The sequence below is a fragment of the Bubalus bubalis genome, chromosome 4 (genome assembly GCF_019923935.1).
Source record: "Bubalus bubalis isolate 160015118507 breed Murrah chromosome 4, NDDB_SH_1, whole genome shotgun sequence".
Lineage (NCBI taxonomy): Eukaryota > Metazoa > Chordata > Mammalia > Artiodactyla > Bovidae > Bubalus > Bubalus bubalis.
In genome coordinates, this window is record NC_059160.1 from 98,116,530 (window position 1) to 98,137,794 (window position 21,265).

Below are 21,265 nucleotides of genomic sequence, written 5' to 3' on the forward strand. Positions count from 1 at the left end.
AAATATTTTTCTAATTACTGAAAAGGTGAATGAATGAGTGAGCAGATGAACTGTTTAGCACATCACCTGGCAAAAGGTAATCAAAAAATGGTACCGTTGCTGTGATAAACAAGTTTTTCTCTTAGATTGGAAAGAATGTTGATTTTTTCCCCCTATTTTATTCATATTTTGTTTTCATGATTAAAAAAAACTGCAGATACAGTCTAAATTCTTCCTTAAGCCCTCATCATCTGTAACATGCTCTCTCTATTCTTTCAACTTTTCATCTTTATACACTTCTACTTCAATGCCTGATGTGTTCTATACCTACAGAATGAGGTGAGAGGGATCCAGATAAAGAAGAAGAGAGTAAATTTCCCGTTCAACATGCTGCTGCAAGTAAAAAATTTTTAAAAAAGTTAAATGATCACATTTTTAAACGTATATATTTATTTACTTTTGACTGTGCTGGGTCTTCCTTGCTCCGCATAGGCTAAGTTAAATGACCACATCTTTAAAAGTATACATTTATTTCCTTTTGACTGTGTTGGGTCTTCATTGCTCTAGTTGTGGAGAGCAGGGGCCCCTCTACAATGTGGAGCATGGGCCTCTCATTGTGACGGCTTCTCTTGTTGTAGACAGCAGGCTCTAGGGTCACAGGCTTCAGCTGTTGTGGCGCAGAGATTCGTCAGTCATCACTCCTAGGCCCCAGAGCATGCAGGCTTCTGTGGTTGCCGCTCCCAGGTTTAGAGGTTGTGGCACAGGCTTCGTTGCTTCACGGTTTGTCCACTGCACCAGCAGGGAAGTACTAAATGACCACATCTTATGCTAAAAAGGGATAATATAAAAATCGCAGCCAAATATCATTTCTGCTTCATTAAGAGAATTGAAAAATAATTTGTATCTATATTCAAGGCCTCATTTTCTCAAACTAAAGCAACAACCATCTCTATGACTGGAAATAAGGTGAAACAAATATGACTTTTTCTTTTACTTTATGAGAAAAAAAAAAAAAAAAACCTCCCAAAGCATTTCCAAAATTTCTCAGACTTTCATTAAGCAAAGTATTCCACCTGATATAGTTTGTAGATGAGGGGATAAAAATATCACATCCTGAGAATAGTCTAACCAGGGGTCAAAGGTAAATCGAGAATAGAATTTATAAACTGTAAAACAGATACTAAAATATGACTTTCAATTAGCTCAGAAATGAGCTCTAACACTCTTTAACTATATCTTCAGAAGTGACTCCTTTTGTTCTTCCAGTAATTGAGATGTCAAAGGGTAATTCGAGGCTACTCAGAAAGATTGTGTCTGATTTTGTTAAAAATTCTAAGCTAATTACTGGTACATAATGAAAATTACTAGATTGCCCTGAATTCTTGACAGGTAAAAACATTCTTAAGAAATTGTGGTAAATAAGACTTCTAATATTCATTTCATAACTTTCTTCAGAAACATTAAAATCTGTTCAGATTAGTGAAGCTTTATTCTTTTTGTGTGTGAGATGTCAGTGGGGGTGAAGGAGGCAGTTGAGAAACCTGCAAAGTCCACTGTTATATTAGTGAATATATGTTTTCCGGTAGGATAGGAATAACACTGATTTTCAAAACACTTTGAATATGCTACTTCCAGGGTCAAGTACTTTCAAAGGAAGAGACTATTTGTTTGGAAATGACAATAACCTTCTTAGATCCCTGTGGACCAGATGTTCAGTTGCTCCATCAACCGTTTTCCAGCAATGACAATAGGAACCACTCACCCACTCTCAGTGGTCCCTACCAACTCCTCCAACTAAATGATGGTCAAGTCTCGGCTAAGAAATGAGTCTAGGTCACAACCAGGTTGAATTTGCAGAGCACTGTGTTAAGAGACTTGGATTACTGTGATATTGAATGGTTTGCCTTGGAAACAACAGAGATCATTCTGTCGTTTTCGAGATTGCATCCAAGTACTGCATTTCGGACTCTTTTGTTGACCATGATGGCTACTCCATTTCTTCTGAGGGATTCCTGCCCGCAGTAGTAGATATAATGGTCATTTGAGTTACATTCACCCATTCCAGTCCATTTCAGTTCCCTGATTCCTAGTTGTTGACATTCACTCTTGCCATCTCGTTTGACCACTTCCAATTTGCCTTGATTCATGGACCTGACATTCCAGATTCCTATGCAATATTGCTCTTTACAGCATTGGACCTTGCTTCTATCACCAGTCACATCCACAGCTGGGTATTGTTTTTGCTTTGGCTCCATCCCTTCATTCTTTCTAGAGTTATTTCTCCACTAATCTCCAGTAGCATATTGGGCACCTACTGACCTGGGGAGTTCCTCTTTCAGTATCCTATCATTTTGTCTTTTCATACTGTTCATGGGGTTCTCAAGGCAACAATACTGAAGTGGTTTGCCATTCCCTTCTCCAGTGACATTCTGTCAGATCTCTCCACCATGACCTGCCCATCTCGGGTTGCCCCACGGGCATGGCTTAGTTTCATTGAGTTAGACAAGGCTGTGGTCCTAGTGTGATTAGATTGACTAGTTTCCTGTGAGTATGGTTTCAGTGTGTCTGCCCTCTGATGCCCTCTTGCAACATCTACCATCTTACTTGGGTTTGTCTTACCCTGGACGTGGGGTACCTCTTCACAGCTGATCCAGCAAAGTGCAGCCATTGCTCCTTACCTTGGATGAGGGGTATCTCCTTACCGCCACCCTTCCTGACCTTCAACATGGGATAGCTCGTCTAGGCCCTCCTGCGCCCGTGCAGCCACCGCTCCTTGGACGTGGGGTAGCCCCTCCTGGCCGCTGCCCCTGGCCTCAAGCGTGGAGACTGGGTAGCTCCTCCCTGCCGCAGCCCCTGACTTTGGACGTGCGGTAACTCCTCTTGGCAGCCGCCCTTCGGTCATGGGGTCCTCCCAGCTTCTGCCCCTGACCTCAGACATGGGGTAGCTCCTCTTGGCTGCGCTTAGTGTGCTTGGTTGCAGCCACCCGCGCTTAGTGCCCGGTCGCAGCTGCAAATCTGTATGCAGGTCAGGAAGCAACAGTTAGAACTGGACATGGAACAACAGACTGGAACAGACTGGTTCCAAATAGGAAAAGGAGTACGTCAAGGCTGTATATTGTCACCCTGCTTATTTAACTTATATGCAGAGTACATCATGAGAAACGCTGGGCTGGAAGAAACACAAGCTGGAATCAAGATTGCCGGGAGAAATATCAATAACCTCAGGTATGCAGATGACACCACCCTTATGGCAGAAAGTGAAGAGGAACTCAAAAGCCTCTTGATGAAAGTGAAAGTGGAGAGTGAAAAAGTTGGCTTAAAGCTCAACATTCAGAAAACAAAGATCATGGCATCTGGTCCCATCACTTCATGGGAAATAGATGGAGAAACAGTGGAAACAGTGGCAGACTTTATTTTTGGGGGCTCCAAAATCACTGCAGATGGTGACTGCAGCCATGAAATTAAAAGACACTTACTCCTTGGAAGGAAAGTTATGACCAACCTAGATAGCATTTTCAAAAGCAGAGACATTACTTTGCCAACAAAGGTCCGTCTAGTCAAGGCTATGGTTTTTCCTGTGGTCATGTATGGATGTGAGAGTTGGACTGTGAAGAAAGCTGAGCGCCGAAGAATTGATGCTTTTGAACTGTGGTACTGGAGAAGACTTTTGAGAATCCCTTGGACTGCAAGGAGATCCAACCAGTCCATTCTGAAGGACATCAGCCCTGGGTGTTCTTTGGAGGGAATGATGCTAAAGCTGAAACTCCAGTACTTTGGCCACCTCATGCGAAGAGTTGACTCATTGGAAAAGACTCTGATGCTGGGAGGGATTGGGGGCAGGAGGAGAAGGGGATGACAGAGGATGAGATGGCTGGATGGCATCACTGACTCGATGGATGTGAGTCTGAGTGAACTCCGGGAGTTGGTGATGGACAGGGAGGCCTGGCGTGCTGCGATTCATGGGGTCGCAAAGAGTCTGACACGACTGAGCTACTGAACTGAACTGTGTTAAGAGAGTCAAGGGGCACTTCCCCGATAGTCCAGTGGCTAAGACTCAGTGCTTCCAAGGCAGGGGCCCCATTTCAATCCTTGGTCAGGTAACCAGATCCCATATGATGCAACTAAGAGTTCACATGCTGCAATTAAAGATCCCTAATGCCACAACTAAGACTTGGCAAAGCCAAATAAATAATAATTAAAAAAAAAAAAGGAGTCAAGAGAGGGCAAGAACCGATATGGAAGGAGGTTAAAATCATAATCATCTAAAAGGAATTCTGAGCATGAAGTGAGTAAAAGGTCCATTCCAGAGAGTGATTGATAAGTTAGAAACAAAAGTCTAAAGCTGGAACTGTGGGCACAAGTGGGAGAGCAAACTTGGCTGGAAGGGCTGGTTGATTTAGAGCTCCTGGAGGCAGAGGAGATAAAGGGCAGCCCTTCACTTGCCTGGGCATGACCAAGAAATGAGAAGAGGGAGGAAGGGAAGGAGGAAACATGAGGGGAGTGGTCAGGAGCATGCAGTGAACACAAGAATTTGCTGGATGTTCTCCTCCAAGTGTGGCTTTATGAATCACTTGCCTGAGAATCCCCTGGGAAGCGTGTTTCAAACACATATTACCAGGCCCGACCCCAGACTTCCTGAATCCGAACAATGGAAGAGGAGCCTAGGAATTTAGACTTTTAACCATCTCCCCAGGTATTGTAGGCACACTTACATTTATATGCTAAATTCTTTACCTGCATTGTTTTGCTTAATCTTTCAAAAGTTTTTGTGAAACCAGTACTGTTATTATTCTCCCCTCCCTAAACAGGAAACTGACTCTGAGAAAGTGGCCCAAGGCAGAAAGTTTATTGGAAGGCAAAGCCAGAATGCAAACTCATTCATCCTGATTCCAGATTCTGTCATTTTTAATCAAGCTAAACCAGGGGTCCTCAAACTTTTTCTGTAAAACGGTCAGGTAATAAACATTTTAGGGGTAGTCGCCTAAATGGTCTCCATTGCAACGGCTCAACTCTGCTGAAGACAGCAGGTAAGGACATGGGTGTGGCTGAGCGTCCGATAAAACAACAAAATCAAGTGGTAGACTTGATGACACTCTGAACTCAGAATTGCTTTTCAAAGTGTTCAGAACAGCAGCGTCTTGGAAGCTTGTTAGAAATGTAGAATCTCAGTCTGCTCCAGACTTACTGAATCAGAATCTCCTTTTCACAAGGTCCCCAGGGATTTTTATGCACATTATAGCATGAGAGCCCTGCTGCAGGACATTTCTGAAGAGCTTCCCTCAAAGCTCTGCTCTTGGCATTTGATGTCCATCCTTCCTGGCATGTGAACTCAATTTCTGATAGTGAGTATGCCAGTCACCTCCCAAAAAATTTTAAATAAATAAAAATATTTAGTCAAGGGGCTTCCCTATAATGGCTCAGTGATAAAGAATCTACCGCCAATGCAGGAGACACTAGTTCAATCCCTGGTCCAAGAAGATCTCACATGGCCACAGAGCAACTAAGCCGTTGTACCACAACTGCTGAGCCTGTAGTCCTGAGCCCATGCTTCACAAGAGAAGTCACCTCAACGAGGAACCTGCGCACTGCAAGGAAGAGTAGCCCCTTCTTGCCACAACTAGAGAAAAGCCCGAGAAGCAACAAAGACCCAGCACAGCCAAAAATAGATACATACATAAAATTATTTTTTAAAAATCTTTTATCAGGAAAAAAAAACTTTCAACTAAACTCTATCAATTACTCTTCCTAGTCTCTTTTTGCCTTTATTCTTTCCAGGACATACAGAGGCAGTATTCATCTCCTGAAAATGAGGAAAGAGTGGGAATCAGGTTATTATTTAACTTTTTATTTGATATCTACTTAAAGTTTCAAGGCCAGTATAAGTGACGCCTCTCTGGCCCAGATTAATTAGTTTTTACATTTTGGCATAATTTGCTTCATTATAGTATCTCCGTCTAGGTAGAAAGAAGATGATGAAGAGAGAGATAATTTTTTCTTTCTCAAAACTGTTTGAGTAGATTGCAGAAATCATATCCCTTCACCCCTACATACTTTGGTATGGACTTCTTAAGAATAAGATAATTCTATTACATAGCTACACTTTAGCGATCAAAATCAGGGAATTTAATATTAATACACTACTATATATTATCTAATCCACAAAGCCTACTCACATTTTGTCATTTGTCCTATCCAGGGTCATACATTGTATTTAGTTTTCATGTCTCTTTAATCTGGAAGACCTCCTTAGTTTTTATTGTGTTTCTTGACCTTGATATTTTTTGAGGGTACATTTTAGTTTCTTGGCTTCCATAATAGCTCAGTTGGTAAAGAATCCACCTGCAATGCAGGAGACTTCAGTTCAATTCCTGGATTGGGAAGATCTGCTGGAAAAGGGATAGGCTACCCATTCCAGTATTTTGGGGCTTCCCTTGTGGCTCAGCTGGTAAAGAATCTGCCTGCAGTGTGGAAGAACTGGGTTCCATCCCTGGGTTGGATGCCCTGGAGAAGGGAAAGGCTACTCACTCCAGTATTCTGGCCTGGAGAAATCCATGGACTGTATAGTCCATGGGGTCACAAAGAGTTGGACACAACTGAGTGACTTTCACTTTCACTTTTAGTTATTTAGTGGAATGTCCTTCAGTGTGGGTTTGTCTGATGATTTCTTAGTTAAATTCAGGTTGTACATTTTGAGAGGAATATCACCCAAGCACCATTGTGTTTTTCTTGATGCGTCATGTCACTTCATCCTAATTTTGGTGATACTAGCTTTGGTCACTCAGCTAAGTTGGTGTCTGCCAGATTTATTTACTATAGAGTTACTATTTTTTCCTTTGTAATTAATAAATAATTTGAAAGTATATAAATATCCCATTCTTCATCAAATCTTTACCACTATTTACAGCATTTATTGATGATTTTCTAACTCTAATAATCTCAGGTCTGTCGCACCGCAGCAAAGATTTGAAACAGCGGGCCAGTGTTACAGCTCTGTTGCAGCTCAGAGTTTTATTCCACAAACAAAGGATAGTACACCCTCGAGGCGTGAGGGCTGGCTGACCCCAAAGGAGAAGCCCCAGTTCGGCTTGGCTTCCTCTTTTTATACGGTTTTGTCTCCTCTCCCCTAAGCCTGTCCTATGCAAATTGAGCTAGCTAGGAAAGGGGCATGTTTGTTCCACCTAAGGTTCTCACTCCAGTCCATGGATTTTCTTTTGTTCCATTTTCACAGGCTTTTTCCTTTCTTTGTCTTTTAGCCATTGCCATTTTGGACTCCTTTTTCCTGTTCTAACTACCTAAACTACCGTTCCTTCCATATGTACTAGCTGGCATTCTACTGTAAGGTAGAGCTGTTTCTTCTCTCCCATTTATCTATTCATCTATTAATGTATATCATTATAGACTCATGGATTCTCGGAGATAATATTTGCATCAGTCAAGTTGATCTCAATGCACACAGAAGTTTGAGAACCACTTTTGAATGAAGAAAATAATTTCCAGAGAGGTTAATTAGATTACCCAAGATCAGAGTATTAGTGGAAGACTAAAACTCTCTCTCCAAACCTAGTGTTTTATTCTTATTTTCCTCTTATTACTCCAAGTCTGAAGGGTGAACAACTACTGGATCATCTAAAGGTGAATCACTTGAAAAACCTGTTAAAATGTTGCTTCCAGGGATTCTGATCCAATACATCTTGCACAAGGCCTTCCAATTTGTACCAAAAAAAGAACTTAGTATTTTCTATCTATCCACTTCAGTGCTTTTTAGAAGGAAAATATAAACAATGATAATATGTCTTTGATTCTAAGATAACATACATTTTAAGAAGCATCATCAATTTAATAATGAATCAGTGCCACATTGAATGCAAACTTTAAATGTACACATTATATACATTAAGGTTTCAGAAAGATTAAAATATGAAAAATACTCATTTTAAGCTCGTAGAGGGCTTTCCTGGTGGCTCAGTTGTAAAAAAAAATTCACCTGCAATGTGGGAGACCTGGGTTCAATCCTGGGTTGGGAAGATCCCCTGGAGAAGAGAAAGGCTACCCACTCCAGTATTCTGGCCTGGAGGAAAATTCCATGAACTGTATAGTCCATGGATTCACAAAGAGTCAGATACAACTGAGTGACTTTCACTTTTTCACTTTAAGCTTGTGGTAATAAGCATATAAAAGATCTTTGAGAACTATACATAAAATAATTAGGTGACTATTCTGCTTCATAGCACTTATATTAGTGCAATTTTTTTTAATTACATTATGTCATAATGACTCCCCTCAGTGATAGACAGCCAGTTCTGTAAGGTCAGTCTCAGTATTTAGTTAGTACTTATTTTAGTCAATATGAGTCAGGTTGGTTTGTTACCACAATGGTCATGGGTGTAAAGCTGGATTTCTCAACCATTCACGATGCTGCTGTTGTTTAGTCACTAGGTTATGGCTGACTCTTTTGTGACCACATGAACTGTAATCTGCCAGGCTCCCCTGTCCATGGGGTTTCCCAGGCAAGAATACTGGAGTGGTTGCCATTTCCTTCTCCAGGGTATCTTCCCTACTCAAGGATCAAACTCATGTCTCCTGGATTGGCAAGCAGATTCTTTACCACTAAGCTACCTGGCAAGCTCTCTTGTGACGTTAGGAACTAGAAAATTCTTTGTTGTAGGGGACTGTCCTGTGCATTTTAGGATGTTGAGCAGCATTCCTGACTATGGCCAGGAATGTCTCCCATATTCCATACCACCACCCACACAAGTAGAGCAGATCAAAAATGTTTCCAGACAGAATGACCCTGGAGGGAAAAATTACCCTTGCTTTGAGAACCAATTGTATTGAGTTGAATTAGTGATCTCTCAAACCGTAATTTCACCAGGAAGTGACCTGTAAATGTGATCTTACTTGGAAAAAAGAGTCTTTACAGATGTAGGTAAGGATCACAAGATAAGATAATCCTGGATTTAAGTGGGTCCTAAATTCAGTGACTGTTGTCCTTCTAAGAGAGAGACAGGTGAGTCACAGGAACTTAGATCGAGCGATACTAATAACACAGGCAGAAACATGTAAACCACCACAAAGTAAGGAACGCCTTCAGCTGCTAGAAGCAGGAAGAGACAAGAAAGAATTCTCCTTTCATGGCTTTATTTTGGGCTTCTGGCCCCTAGAATTGTGAGAGAATAAGTTTTTGGTTTTAAGTCACTACGTGTCCGGTTATTTGTTATTGCAGCCCTAAGAAACTAACACACCAATTGTCTCAGGTGAAAAGAAACTTCAGTTTATATTGTATGTATATTTATTTAGATATAACTGTTATTTAATCACAGATGATAGGAATATAATTTGAACTGGCAGCAAAATGTATTCATGGGAAGAATACTGAGCTATTTGAAGTAATCAAAGGCTGATTGGTCAAACTTTGCAAAAGTTAGGGATTGATTAAAGCTTTAGAAAAAATCAGAAATAGGTGTTTATACACTGCCCACTCTTTTTCTTCATCCCCATCTATTGTTTTCTCTCTTCTCTCCTTCTCTGTGCACAATGGCATGCTCTACAGCAGAGGACGGTCCCCAACCTGTTTGGCACCAGAGACCAGTTTCATAGAAGACGATTTTTCCATAGACCCAGGTCGGGTGGAGTAGGGCAGGAGTAGGTGGGATGTGGTTTCAGGATGATTCTTATAAGAAGCCCACAACCTAGACCACTCACACGTGCAGTTCATAGTGAGGTTCACACTCCTATGAGAATCTAAGGTCACTGCCGATCTGACAGACAGCAAAGCTCAGGTGGTGATGCAAGTGATGGGGAGCAGCTGGAAATGCAGATGATGCTTTGCTCACTCACCTGCCACTCACCTCCTGCTATGCGGCTTGATTTCTAACAGACCATAGACCATGGCTGAGGGGTTGGCAACCTCTGCCTTATAGTACAGGAACCAAGCCATCTATGGCCCCCAAGGTTTATACCTGGAGGGTCCCACAGCCAATGAGAGTCTGACTTCTCTGCCCTCAACCCAGTCTTTTTGATTCTGGAATGAGAAAACATTTTGATCCTACCTTGCTTGCTCAGATGCTTATACTGAAAACAGTCAACTACTGCACAGGCAGGGCATGGTTGTGTAAAAACTTTGTATTCCTTATACACCCAAATGGATGAGATTAGAAGGCCAGTAGTTTCCAGAAGAAAAAAATAAAATAAAATTCTGGGCATCCAAGCCTACAAATATCTACCATAGTACATAAATCTATATGGTTAACTTAAAAGTATAATTTTCTTATTGACACAGTTTTTGGAAAGCATGGTGTCAACTTAATGTTTCTTCCTACTCTAAACTTAGTCATTTGACCAGTTGTTTAGATAGGCATGGTGGTAGCAAAAAAAAAAAAAAAAAAGTCTTGGAAAACGTAAATAGAAGTACCCAATGACTTTTACTGTCATCAGTCAGTCAGTCAGTTCAGTCAGCCAGTCAGTTCAGTCGCTCAGTCGTGTCCAACTCTTTGTGACCCCATGAATCGCAGCACGCCAGGCCTCCCTGTCCATCACCATCTCCGGGAGTTCACCCAGACTCACGTCCATCGAGTCAGTGACACCAGCCAGCCATCTCATCCTCTCTCATCCCCTTCTCATCCTGCCCCCAATCCCTCCCAGCATCACAGTCTTTTCCAATGAGTCAACTCTTCGCATGAGGTAGCCAAAGTACTGGAGTTTCAGCTTTAGCATCATTCCTTCCAAAGAAATCCCAGGGCTGATCTCCTTCAGAATGGACTGGTTGGATCTCCTTGCAGTCCAAGGGACTCTCAAGAGTCTTCTCCAACACCACAGTTCAAAAGCATCAATTCTTCAGCACTCAGCCTTCTTCACAGTCCAACTCTCACATCCATACATGACCACTGGAAAAACCATAGCCTTGACTAGACGGACCTTTGTTGGCAAAGTAATGTCTCTGCTTTTGAATATGCTATCTAGGTTGGTCATAACTTTCCTTCCAAGGAGTAAGCGTCTTTTAATTTCATGGCTGCAGTCACCATCTGCAGTGATTTTGGAGCCCCCCAAAAATAAAGTCTGACACTGTTTTCACTGTTTCCCCATCTATTTCCCATGAAGTGATGGGACCGGATGCCATGATCTTCATTTTCTGAATATTGAGCTTTAAGCCAACTTTTTCCCTCTCCACTTTCACTTTCATCAAGAGGCTTTTGAGTTCCTCTTCACTTTCTGCCATAAGGGTGGTGTCATCTGCATATCTGAGGTTATTGAGATTTCTCCCGGCAATCTTGATTCCAGCTTGTGTTTCTTCCAGTCCAGCGTTTCTCATGATGTACTCTGCATATAAGTTAAATAAGCAGGGTGACAATATACAGCCTTGACATACTCCTTTTCCTATTTGGAACCAGACTGTTGTTCCATGTCCAGTTCTAACTGTTGCTTCCTGATCTGCATACAAATTTCTCAAGAGGCAGATCAGGTGATCTGGTATTCCCATCTAAGTGGGAAAATAATTGAATCTTCAACAAAATCCTGGGTATGGAAATCCCACAACATTTAGGGGTAAATGCCTCAGCTTTGGGATCCAAATAAAGCCTGTAATGAATCATTCAAATGTCCTCTAAAAAGATCTATTTCCAACTTGATTAGAAATGATGAAGCATGCTGTCATCGTTTATTGAATGAGATAAAAAATAAAGTAGGGTAAATTTTTTAATTCTCCTCTATTTTCTTCTCTGTTTTTTATTAATCCATTACATCCATTAAAGGCTCTGAATGTCATGCCTCATCCATTTTAGTACATCAAATCCTTTCCCAACCTGTGCTGACAACACAGGTCTCTTGTCTCAGTGCCCTATTGGATTACAGAGATTACTGATACATATCCTGGGGTCTGTCTGTTTAGAGATTTAAAATGCACCATCCTAAAATAGAAGTGATGGCCTCAACACATGGATTTTAGCACCTCGTTTGGACAGTGGAAGTGAGACTATAATTGGTAAATCTTACAAGCACTTTTTGCCTAAAGGAATATTTTCCATGTAGTGGACTATGACTAAGAATCTTTTCCAAGCCATAGGAGCCAGTGGATACTCTGAGATTAAAGGAGCAAAGGGAAATGTTTTAAAAATATGCTATTTGCATGTTTTCACAATTGACTTCTCTATTGCATAAGTAGTCCTTTGGTCAATATTTAGTTGTTGTTTAGTCTCTAAGTCATATTCAACCCTTTTGCAACCTCATGAACTCCACTCCACCTCAGGCTCCACAGTCCACGGGATTTTCCAGGCAAGAATACTGGAGTGCGTTGCCATTTCCTTCTCCAGGGCATCTTCTGACACAGGGATTGAACCTGCATCTCCTGCATTGGCAGGTGGATTCTTTACCCCTGAGCCACCAGGGAGGCCCTGTTAATACAGTGATGGATTGAAGACACACTCCTGACTCACAGAGTGGTGAATGCTGTGAGGCCCAGGTCAGGTATACCCTTTCAGACCCAGGGACCCATTCTTTCAGTTGCTAAGAATGCTGGCTGCTGACTTTAAAGGGCCCTGCATTGCCCCAGGTTACATACTCTTCTGAATGCAGTCTGCAGCCTGGATTCATCCTGGATGGTGGGGCACAAAGCCTCCACTGCCAGATTGCTCAGTGGTAAAGAATCTGCCTGCAATGCTAGAGACCTGGGTTCGATCCCAGGGTCAGGAAGATCCCCTGGAGAAGGAAATGGCAGCCCATTCCAGGATTCTTGCCTGGGAAATCCCATGGACAGAAAAGCCCAGAGAGCTACAGTCCATGGAGTCATGGAGTTGGGGATGACTGAATGACTTAGCACGCAGGCACGCATGTCTTGCCTCTACTTGGGACAACTCTGACGGGCCATCCTGGCACTAGAGCTTCTCGGGTGGAGGATGGATAGAGGCCCCAATGGCACCTGCGTCACAGGTCAGAGTCTCCCCCTGCCCCATCCTGTTGCTCACGAACCCACAGGTGGTGTTCCCACAGCACTCCCCAGGTTACCACGGGGTATGTACATCACTGCCTCAGACTCCTTGAGTACCCCAACCAAAGACAGAGGATTATATTGAAAATATTGGACCCAGAAGCAGTGGATCTGAAACAGCTGAGAAAATTATTCTGGCAAGAAGGTACATTCAAAGAGAGCTCTACACTAACTCTCTAGCTACTTCCCAGCAACCAAATGAATGAACACTTGAAATTTTGCACAATCTCTGGTTCTCTCAAAGGAAAATAAATTGAAAAGGAAAGAGGAAAGGGAGATAAGCAGGAAAGGAGACAAGTTGTTGTTGTTCAGTCACTCAGTTGTATTGGACTCTGTGACCCCATGGACTGCAGCACGCCAGGCGTCCCTGTCCTTCACCATCTCCCGGAGCTTGCTCAAACTCATGTCCATTGAGTCACTGATGCCATCCAACCATCCTCTGTTGTCTCCTTCTCCTCCTGCCTTCAATCTTTCCCAGCATCAGGGTCTTTTCTAATGAGTCAGGTCTTCACGTCAGGTGGCCAAAGTATTGGAGTTTCAGCTTCAGCATCAGTCTTTCCAATGAATACTCAGGACTGAATACTCAGAATTTAATCTCCTTGCAGTCCAAGGGACTCTCAAGCTCAGATCATGAACTCCTTATTGCAAGGAGGCAAGGGGGAAGAAGAAAAATGTGAGCTGAATAAACAAAGTCTGCTTTGCAGTTTTACACTTTTAAGAATTCTTTTTAAGTAATTGCACTAGTTATTTTTAGAGTATAGTTACCAGTCATTGGATACCAATTATAGACTTACTACTTTACATGTGCTATTTCTAAACCTAAAAAAAAAAAAAAAATACTGCAAGGGAGATAATATTATCAGAGAACTTAAGTGATTTACCCAAGGCACAGAGCTAGACAAAAGACAAAACAAGAATTTAAAATAAGCTTTAGCACTAAATCCTGCTGTCTTTTCTTTAAGTAAGGTGCTGCCTCTCTTCTCAGTGAGGAACTCAGACCCACACCAGGAACAAAGTTTGGCTTTCTTTTGACAGATAACTACTGTAATACTTGGGACTCTTTTCCCAGCAAGGGACAGAGACTCAATTCAAACTAGCTTAGACGATAATTTATTATGAATGAGGATACTGAGATGTTTCATGGAATCTAAGAAAAGATATTACTTGATCTCAGAGAAAAACTGCAACCACGGACAACAAAACTTTAAGAATTCACTTTCTCTTTGCCACATGTGGAAAACATTATAGCCAACATCTTTGGAACTTTACAGCTCTGAGTAGAAAGACCAGCTTATTTTCTTTGTCCCAAGGGGAAAAAAATATCCCACTTCATTAGCCAACCCCAAACCAGTCACCTCTGACCTGGGATCAGAATTACAATGTAATATGTTTGTCTTTACTATACCCTGTGGATAGAAGCAGTAAGAAGAGAGTAAAGATTCTAGAAAAAGGGAAAGGGGGCAAGGAAGCTAATAAATATCACCATATAGATTCATTATATCTCCGAAACATATCACTGTACAATTTCTCAATTCAGTGAAAGAGGGGAGGCAGGTTTAGCTTGGAAAGCAGCTCTAAGATTATAACCTTATTGTGACACAGAGAGAGAGAGAGAGAGAGAGAGAGTGCGCGTGCGCGCACGTGCAACCCAAAGGAAAAGGATGGAAAAGATAAAGCAGGAAGTAAAGTCTGGTTCATTGGGGAAGCTAAAACTTGCCTCACTTAAGCCGGAAATTAATTTCTTCTTGATGACGATGACTGAAGGAGATTCAAAGAGTAGGTGATGAAAAAGCTTAAGATACATATTTCTGATGGTATTGTGCATGAAATTCTAAGAGAAATTAAGAAGCGAGCTTATGCCTCCCTTGGAAGTGAGTTAATAATCAGATATATACTTTATTAACATAGGCTTCAAACCATTTCCACTCCAGCCTGGCCCAAGGGGGTTCCCCAGAGGAGGAGGGTTTCTCTCCAGGCCCAGCTGCGGACTGAGTCGCACACCCACCTTCACAGTGCGCAAGAGAACAAAAGGGCCTTTCATTCCATCCTCCCTAGAAGGACTCGAGGTGGAAAATGGCTATTTGTTCCCTCTGCGACATATATGTCTGATAATATGCACGGGCATGCATACTGACTGCCTGCATTATGTATGAATCAGACCCCACTCCTGTTCAGCAACAGCTGGAGAGATTTTTCTCCTCCAGATACCCAGCTGCAGTATAGCCCCTCCCCCCCACACGTGCCTGCGCCACACACACCCTATACATGGGCACTGGGGACAATTGCCCTAATTTACCAGAACCTAAGGACCACTAGAGCCAGCGCATTGTGTTTTTGAGCTGCTTTCCTTTTATTAAAATGTGTTTTTCTTCCATAGTGACTGCTGCCATTTTATTAATGGAACAAAGACTCTGGCCAAACAAGCACCCTAGTAATCACCTCAATTCATTCTCACAACCAAAGGCTTCTAAAAAACAGTTTTTTTTTTTCAAGCTATTGGTTGGATGATCCCCCTGGGGAAATGCTTGCCACTTTTAAAGATGTTTTGAGCCAAGAGAAACTAGGATAAAGGCACTATTGGGTAGTTTTTCTTGTTGCTGTGTCTTTGTTTTCACAATCCATTATCACCAAGTTCCTGAACTCTTTTTACTGAAAACAAGATGTTGTTTAAAAAAAAAAAAGAATTATACCACTTACCCAGGCCTAAGTTGAAGCACCATCTAAATGATATTGTTTTTAGGATGAAAGCTGCAAAACCACTGTAAAAAACAGTGGTCTCCCAAAAATTCAAATTATCTGGCCATTTGCAAAATATTTTAATGAAATTAATATTAAAATATTTTGGGGTTAGAAGATCTGAGTAAATTGCTTGAATTTTGCAATTCCTGCTGGATGTGTGCCATCTTACAAAATAGTTTGTATGTCAAAGAAAGAAACATTATATGTTAGAAAATGTTATGGAGAGTGATGTAAGTTTGTTTCACTCTATTTAACAGAAGGGAATGTGTTTGTGGGCTTATAAACAACCTAATCTACGGGCTGAAAATATCCTGCCAAAACTGACCCCTGGCCATCTTCTCTCCCCAAGAAAGCCTCCTAGAGTAAGCTCCTTGTAAAATGTTTCCCAAATAGACCAGACTTTATACAGTGGCCTCCTGAAGATTCAAAGGAAAACATAATAATCCTTGATAAACTTGGCTGCCTAGTTGAAAAAGCTATATGAAGAGTCTAATCACCGTTTTCTTGCTGGAATGTCCTCTATAGCAGAGGTCAATCATCCATCCACTTTCTCCATCAGACAGCTCGAAAAAATAAGAACATAAAGGTAATCTCCTCTATCTCACCAGATTTCTGAGGTCAAAGCATTTATGCAGTGAGGTCTTTCAGTGCCATTAACCGTGAAAATAGCCAATATCAAAATAATTCTGAATTTCAAAACCAATTTGAGTTTTAATCTGAGTATTCAGGCTATTCACCCTTGATATTGATGCATCCAGCCATTGGTTCACCTTAAATTGGTCAAATTGATGAGGTCAGTGACATTCGATAAGAGACTGCAATGTACTGTCTCCATTGTTTGTATGACTGTTTTGCTTTTCTCATTCTTCCCTCAGTACAGAGCTTTGAGATGGTGGATTGGGAATATATTAGAAACTTTGGAGGCTTCTGGCTGTTTGGGCTCTGGGCCTTCCTCCCTTTCAGCAGCGGTGTGAAGGTTGTGGAGAAGGTGAGCCTCTTGGAGAGGGAAATGGGGACAGAGGGTTATTTAATGTTGGCGGCAACATGGAATAGCGCTCATCAACATGGTGTTGACCAGACCATCCTTGGAATTAAAAAAGACATGAGTTTTAATGTTTAACTTCACTCATAACAGATTTTTCTCTGAGCCTCATTTCTTTTCTTTTTTTTCCCCTGCTGCAATGGGTCTTCATTATAGCACATGGGTTCTTTGTTATCCAGTAGTTTCCCAGTGGCATGTGGGGTCTCAGTTCCCTGACCAAGGATCAAACCCAAGTCCTCAACGTTGGAAGGTGGGCTCTAAACCACTGGGCCACTGGGGAAGTCCTTGCACCGTGTTTCTAAAACAGAGATAATATCTTCCTTTTTAAGTATTAAATCTGATCTTGGAAGGGAAGTGCCTAGCATGGTGCTTGGCACGGAGTAAACGCTCAATAAATCAAAGTTACTCTCTCCACTGCTGTTCAGCTGTCTGCTGCCACCATCTAGAACTCCAGCCTATTTGTCTAGGGCCCTGTAAATCACCACTTTTATATATCGTCTATTTTAATTCTTACAGGAATCAAAAGAAACAATTATTATATCACCATATTAGAAATTAAGATGCTGAAACTTAAATAATTTGCCAAACTTGAGTCCAGACGTTTCTCTCCAGAGTCAGGATTCTTTGGTACTGTAAAAATTTTACATGATAGATTTCACCATTTCTCCTTGCCATTATAACCCTTTCCTTCCATGTTTTCTAATATTGGATGTATAATGCTTTTGAATACAAATGGATAAAAGGCTACAATTCATTGTATATATTGTAAAAAGGTCTCCCTGGATAACTATGCAAGGGACCAGTTAAATTCATTTACTAGTCTATTGAGGCCAACTTCTCTATTCTCAAGCTCAAAACACATTGTATTCTAAGCCCATGCTTTGAAGAAATCTAGTAATAAAGAGTTGTCTGTGGGAGGTCTGTTCCTTGTTTCCGAATTATCATTAAGTGGACATATGGTAAGTTGAATTCAGACCAACATTTCTGAACCTATTCAATTTCTTTAAGTGAATTAAAGGGTAACATCAGTTTGTAAGCATTTTCAGAACTATTCCACTGAAATTAGGTTTTACTGATCCCAGTTCTTCTCATGATATGAATTAAGAGTTGAGTATAAAAGAAAATGGATCTTTTCAAAAAGATAGCCAAATGAAACATGCCAGGTATAGGATTTGGGATTATGTATGTTGCTGCTAAATTAAATGCTTTCAATGCTGAGCTGTCATTAAAAATTACAGCTTTAGCATTGCTTTTCCAGCATTTGCAAATCATGAAGATGACTTATGGAAAACAATTTTCTTCAGTGGCTGGGCTCTCCAGCTGCCTGTAATTTGATTATAAATTTCAAATATACTTTGTGTGGCAGAGGGTATATGCTGAGAAAGGAGTGTTAGTGGGGAAGGAGGCAGGGACTATAGTCCTTCCTGAGTAACTGAGTAACAGAAGTGAGCATTAGATATTTACATTTAGCATTTCAAAGCCTATAGATCAAGGGCGAATTTTCACCATCTTGATAACATTAGTCTCAGTAAATACTATTCCCTTTGTGCCCCAGAGGAAAAGATCAAATTACCCCAAGAAACTTATACAGTTGAGAGATTTTAGTAATTTTCCCATCCTATTTTCTTTCTCTCCCTCTTTCTCTCTCTCTCTCATAGACAACATAAATTGCTCTTACGGAAAGTTATAATGTGATGAAATTAGATTACTCTTCAATAAGAAATGATTATTCAAACCTTTTGGAGACATGTCATTCTAGTGTACACAATAGTAGATCTCCTTTGTGTTTTTGGAGAATGAGAAAGGGCTTCTGAAAGAGACATGGAGTTCCAGCCTTTAATAGGCTTTGAAAAATACCAGACTTGAGGGTAGTAAGTTGACGCCATTAGGAAAATTCAATAATATTCTTATTTTCCTATTATCATAGAGGCATCTGCTGCTTGGGGGGAAATAATGAGATAAAGGTTTCTTTCCTACACATCAGTGCCATTCAGAGATCTCATGGAAACCTGTTTCTGCAGCAAAGAAAGTGTAATTCTGCAAGTCAAGAGCAGACCGTGTCCTATGTGACCAGACACACTGACTCCTGCTTGCCTAATATTTAAGGGGAAAGTTGACACTTGGCTTAAGGGGAAAGTGTCAACTTGGCTCTCTGACACAAATTCTGACCTGACAAAGCAATATAATCTTCTCAAATAAGGTCAAAATAGCTAGAAAAACTCAGCTATTTACTATTGAGCTGATTTTCAGAGCCAAAGAGCCTGTTTGTTTTAAAACAACATACTCCCATCAACCTTGCCTTAAAAAATCAATAAACTTGGAGAATGTCTGAGATTTTTTTTTTCCAAATTATGAACATTCTTTTGCTTTTATTCTCTAATTTGTATAGCACAATAAATATAAGTGTAAATGCATCTCTTTTCAAAATAGAGTCTCAACCCAACCAGAATTCACTGTTTTCAATTATGATTTCCAATGGATCTCTTTTCTGGGGATCAGGTTTTAGAAAGCAGAATAAATTAATGGCAGATACTAGTCAAATTTTTGTGTTCCTTCAGGACCCAGTTTCTGCAAACTCCTCTTGGTAAAAAAATTAAAGTTCACTACAGTAAAGGGAACATATCAGTAAAAATCCCTGCTCAGGGCATTTCATTAATATGTTTGGAATTGTAAGAGAGAGGGGATTTTCTCTTCAAACTCCAGCCTCACATACCTTGGAGCTGATGAATTCTGCACATCCCTGGGATTTGCAGGAGGTTACAGAACAAGATTACGCACCCTGGTGATATATTTACTGCAAGGACAACCCGGGCACAGCTGCAGCTTGAAACCAGAAATGTGTGGAAAGAGTCTAACCGTGAAATACTTAAGGCTATTATTTCTTCAGAGCATCATCCCGTACCCAGGAAATGAAGCCGATCAATTCTGCTTTTCTTTTTCATTGTTGTTGTTAGTTTAATGCAATTTAGTCTGAGAGGATGAAAACTGGTACCTGACTTTATTATTTACTTATGTAAAATCAGGGCCGAGGAAAAGTCGGGTTCAGTTGATAGAGATGATATGTAATTAACTGATTTGCAAAGAATGAGAAGAAGGCAAAGCTCTCCGTTTGTGGTGCAAGAATGGATGGTTTGCCTCTCCTTTCAGGATTAAATTGCAAATATCATTTAATGTTGAAAGGCTTTTTGGAAATAATATCACACTGAATTTCTCAAGTGGACTCCCCAGACTTTATTTCCCGGTTCCTAAATAATTATGCTGAGGGCTCCACAGATAGAGCAGCTAACAAAGACAGACAATGCCCTCATGGAATCCATAACCATGCAAGGAAAAGAGACTTGAGAAGGAGAAGAAGGACATAGATAATAATAGAGTTACAAGCCTTGATAAAGCTAGAAAGACTAAGTACTCCAAGAGAGTGCATTACAAGCCTTGCATATTCGTGTTAATTTGTCTGCTTTCTCTTATCAGTCTATAAGATTCTTGACCAAAACAATGTGTTATTTAAAATAATTGCTTAAAAACTTCTATTTGTTAACAATCTGTTCCTAGAGCCTTGCACTGTGCATGGCACACGGCAGACACTTAGTAAACTTGGTTAGTTGTGTTTGTTGAGGAAAAGGAAATGGCAACCCACTCCAGTACTCTTGCCTAGAAAATCCCATGGATGGAGGAGCCTGGTGGGCTACAGTCCATGGGGTCGCAAAGAGTTGGACACGACTGAGCAACTTCATGGATGGAGCATTACTCATGGAATCCTTACAGAAATCCCAGGAACTAAATTTCAGGGATTGAAAGTGAAAGTGTTAGTTGCTCAGTCGTGTCTGAGTCTTTGAGATCCATTGAGCCTGCCAGGCTCCTCTGTCCATAGAATTCTCCAGGCAAGAATACTGGAGTGGGCTGCCATGCCCTCCTCCAAGGGATCTTCCAGACCTAGGGAATGAGTCTGGGTCTCCTGCCTTGAAGGCAGATTCTTTATCATCTGAGCCACCAGGGAAGCCCTTTTCAGGTATTAATGATCTCATTTTGTTGTTGTTTAGTTCCTCAGTTGTGCGGGACTCTTTGTGAACCCATGGACTGTAGCCCATCAGGCTCCTCTGTCCATGGGATTTCCTAGGCAAGTATACTGGAGTGGGTTGCCATTTCCTTCTCCAGGGGATCTTCCTGACTCAAGGATCGAACCCATGTCACCTGCAGGCAGATTCTTTACCACTGAGCCACCCTAGGAAGCTGGCCTCATTTTACTGATAAGAAAACAAAGGAAAAATCAAATGATTTGCTCAAACCATCTCAGCTAATAAAACAGAATGAAAACAGGTCTTTGAATTCTGAAATCAGTGTTCTTTCACTACACAACACTGCCTCCAGAAAAAACTATATAAGATAAAGAATGGAAATAATACTAAGACTATATATATATATATATATATATATGTGTGTTTGCATGTTCATGAAAGGGGGAAGAAAAAGGGGAGGGAGAAACTTCAGAGTTATACATGAATTAAAATGAACTCAATTCATCTTCA

The 21,265-nt window shown here is 41.0% G+C and overlaps 1 long non-coding RNA gene across 2 annotated transcripts in view; it reads right to left on the minus strand.

Annotated features, from left to right (window-relative positions):
• Window positions 1-21,265, minus strand: part of LOC102398527 — a 66,200-nt gene that overhangs the window by 5,976 nt on the left and 38,959 nt on the right. For both annotated transcript variants that reach the window (XR_006550650.1, XR_006550649.1), the window contains one exon: window positions 437-807. This is a non-coding gene — a long non-coding RNA (uncharacterized LOC102398527). The remainder of the gene's footprint in view (window positions 1-436; window positions 808-21,265) is intronic.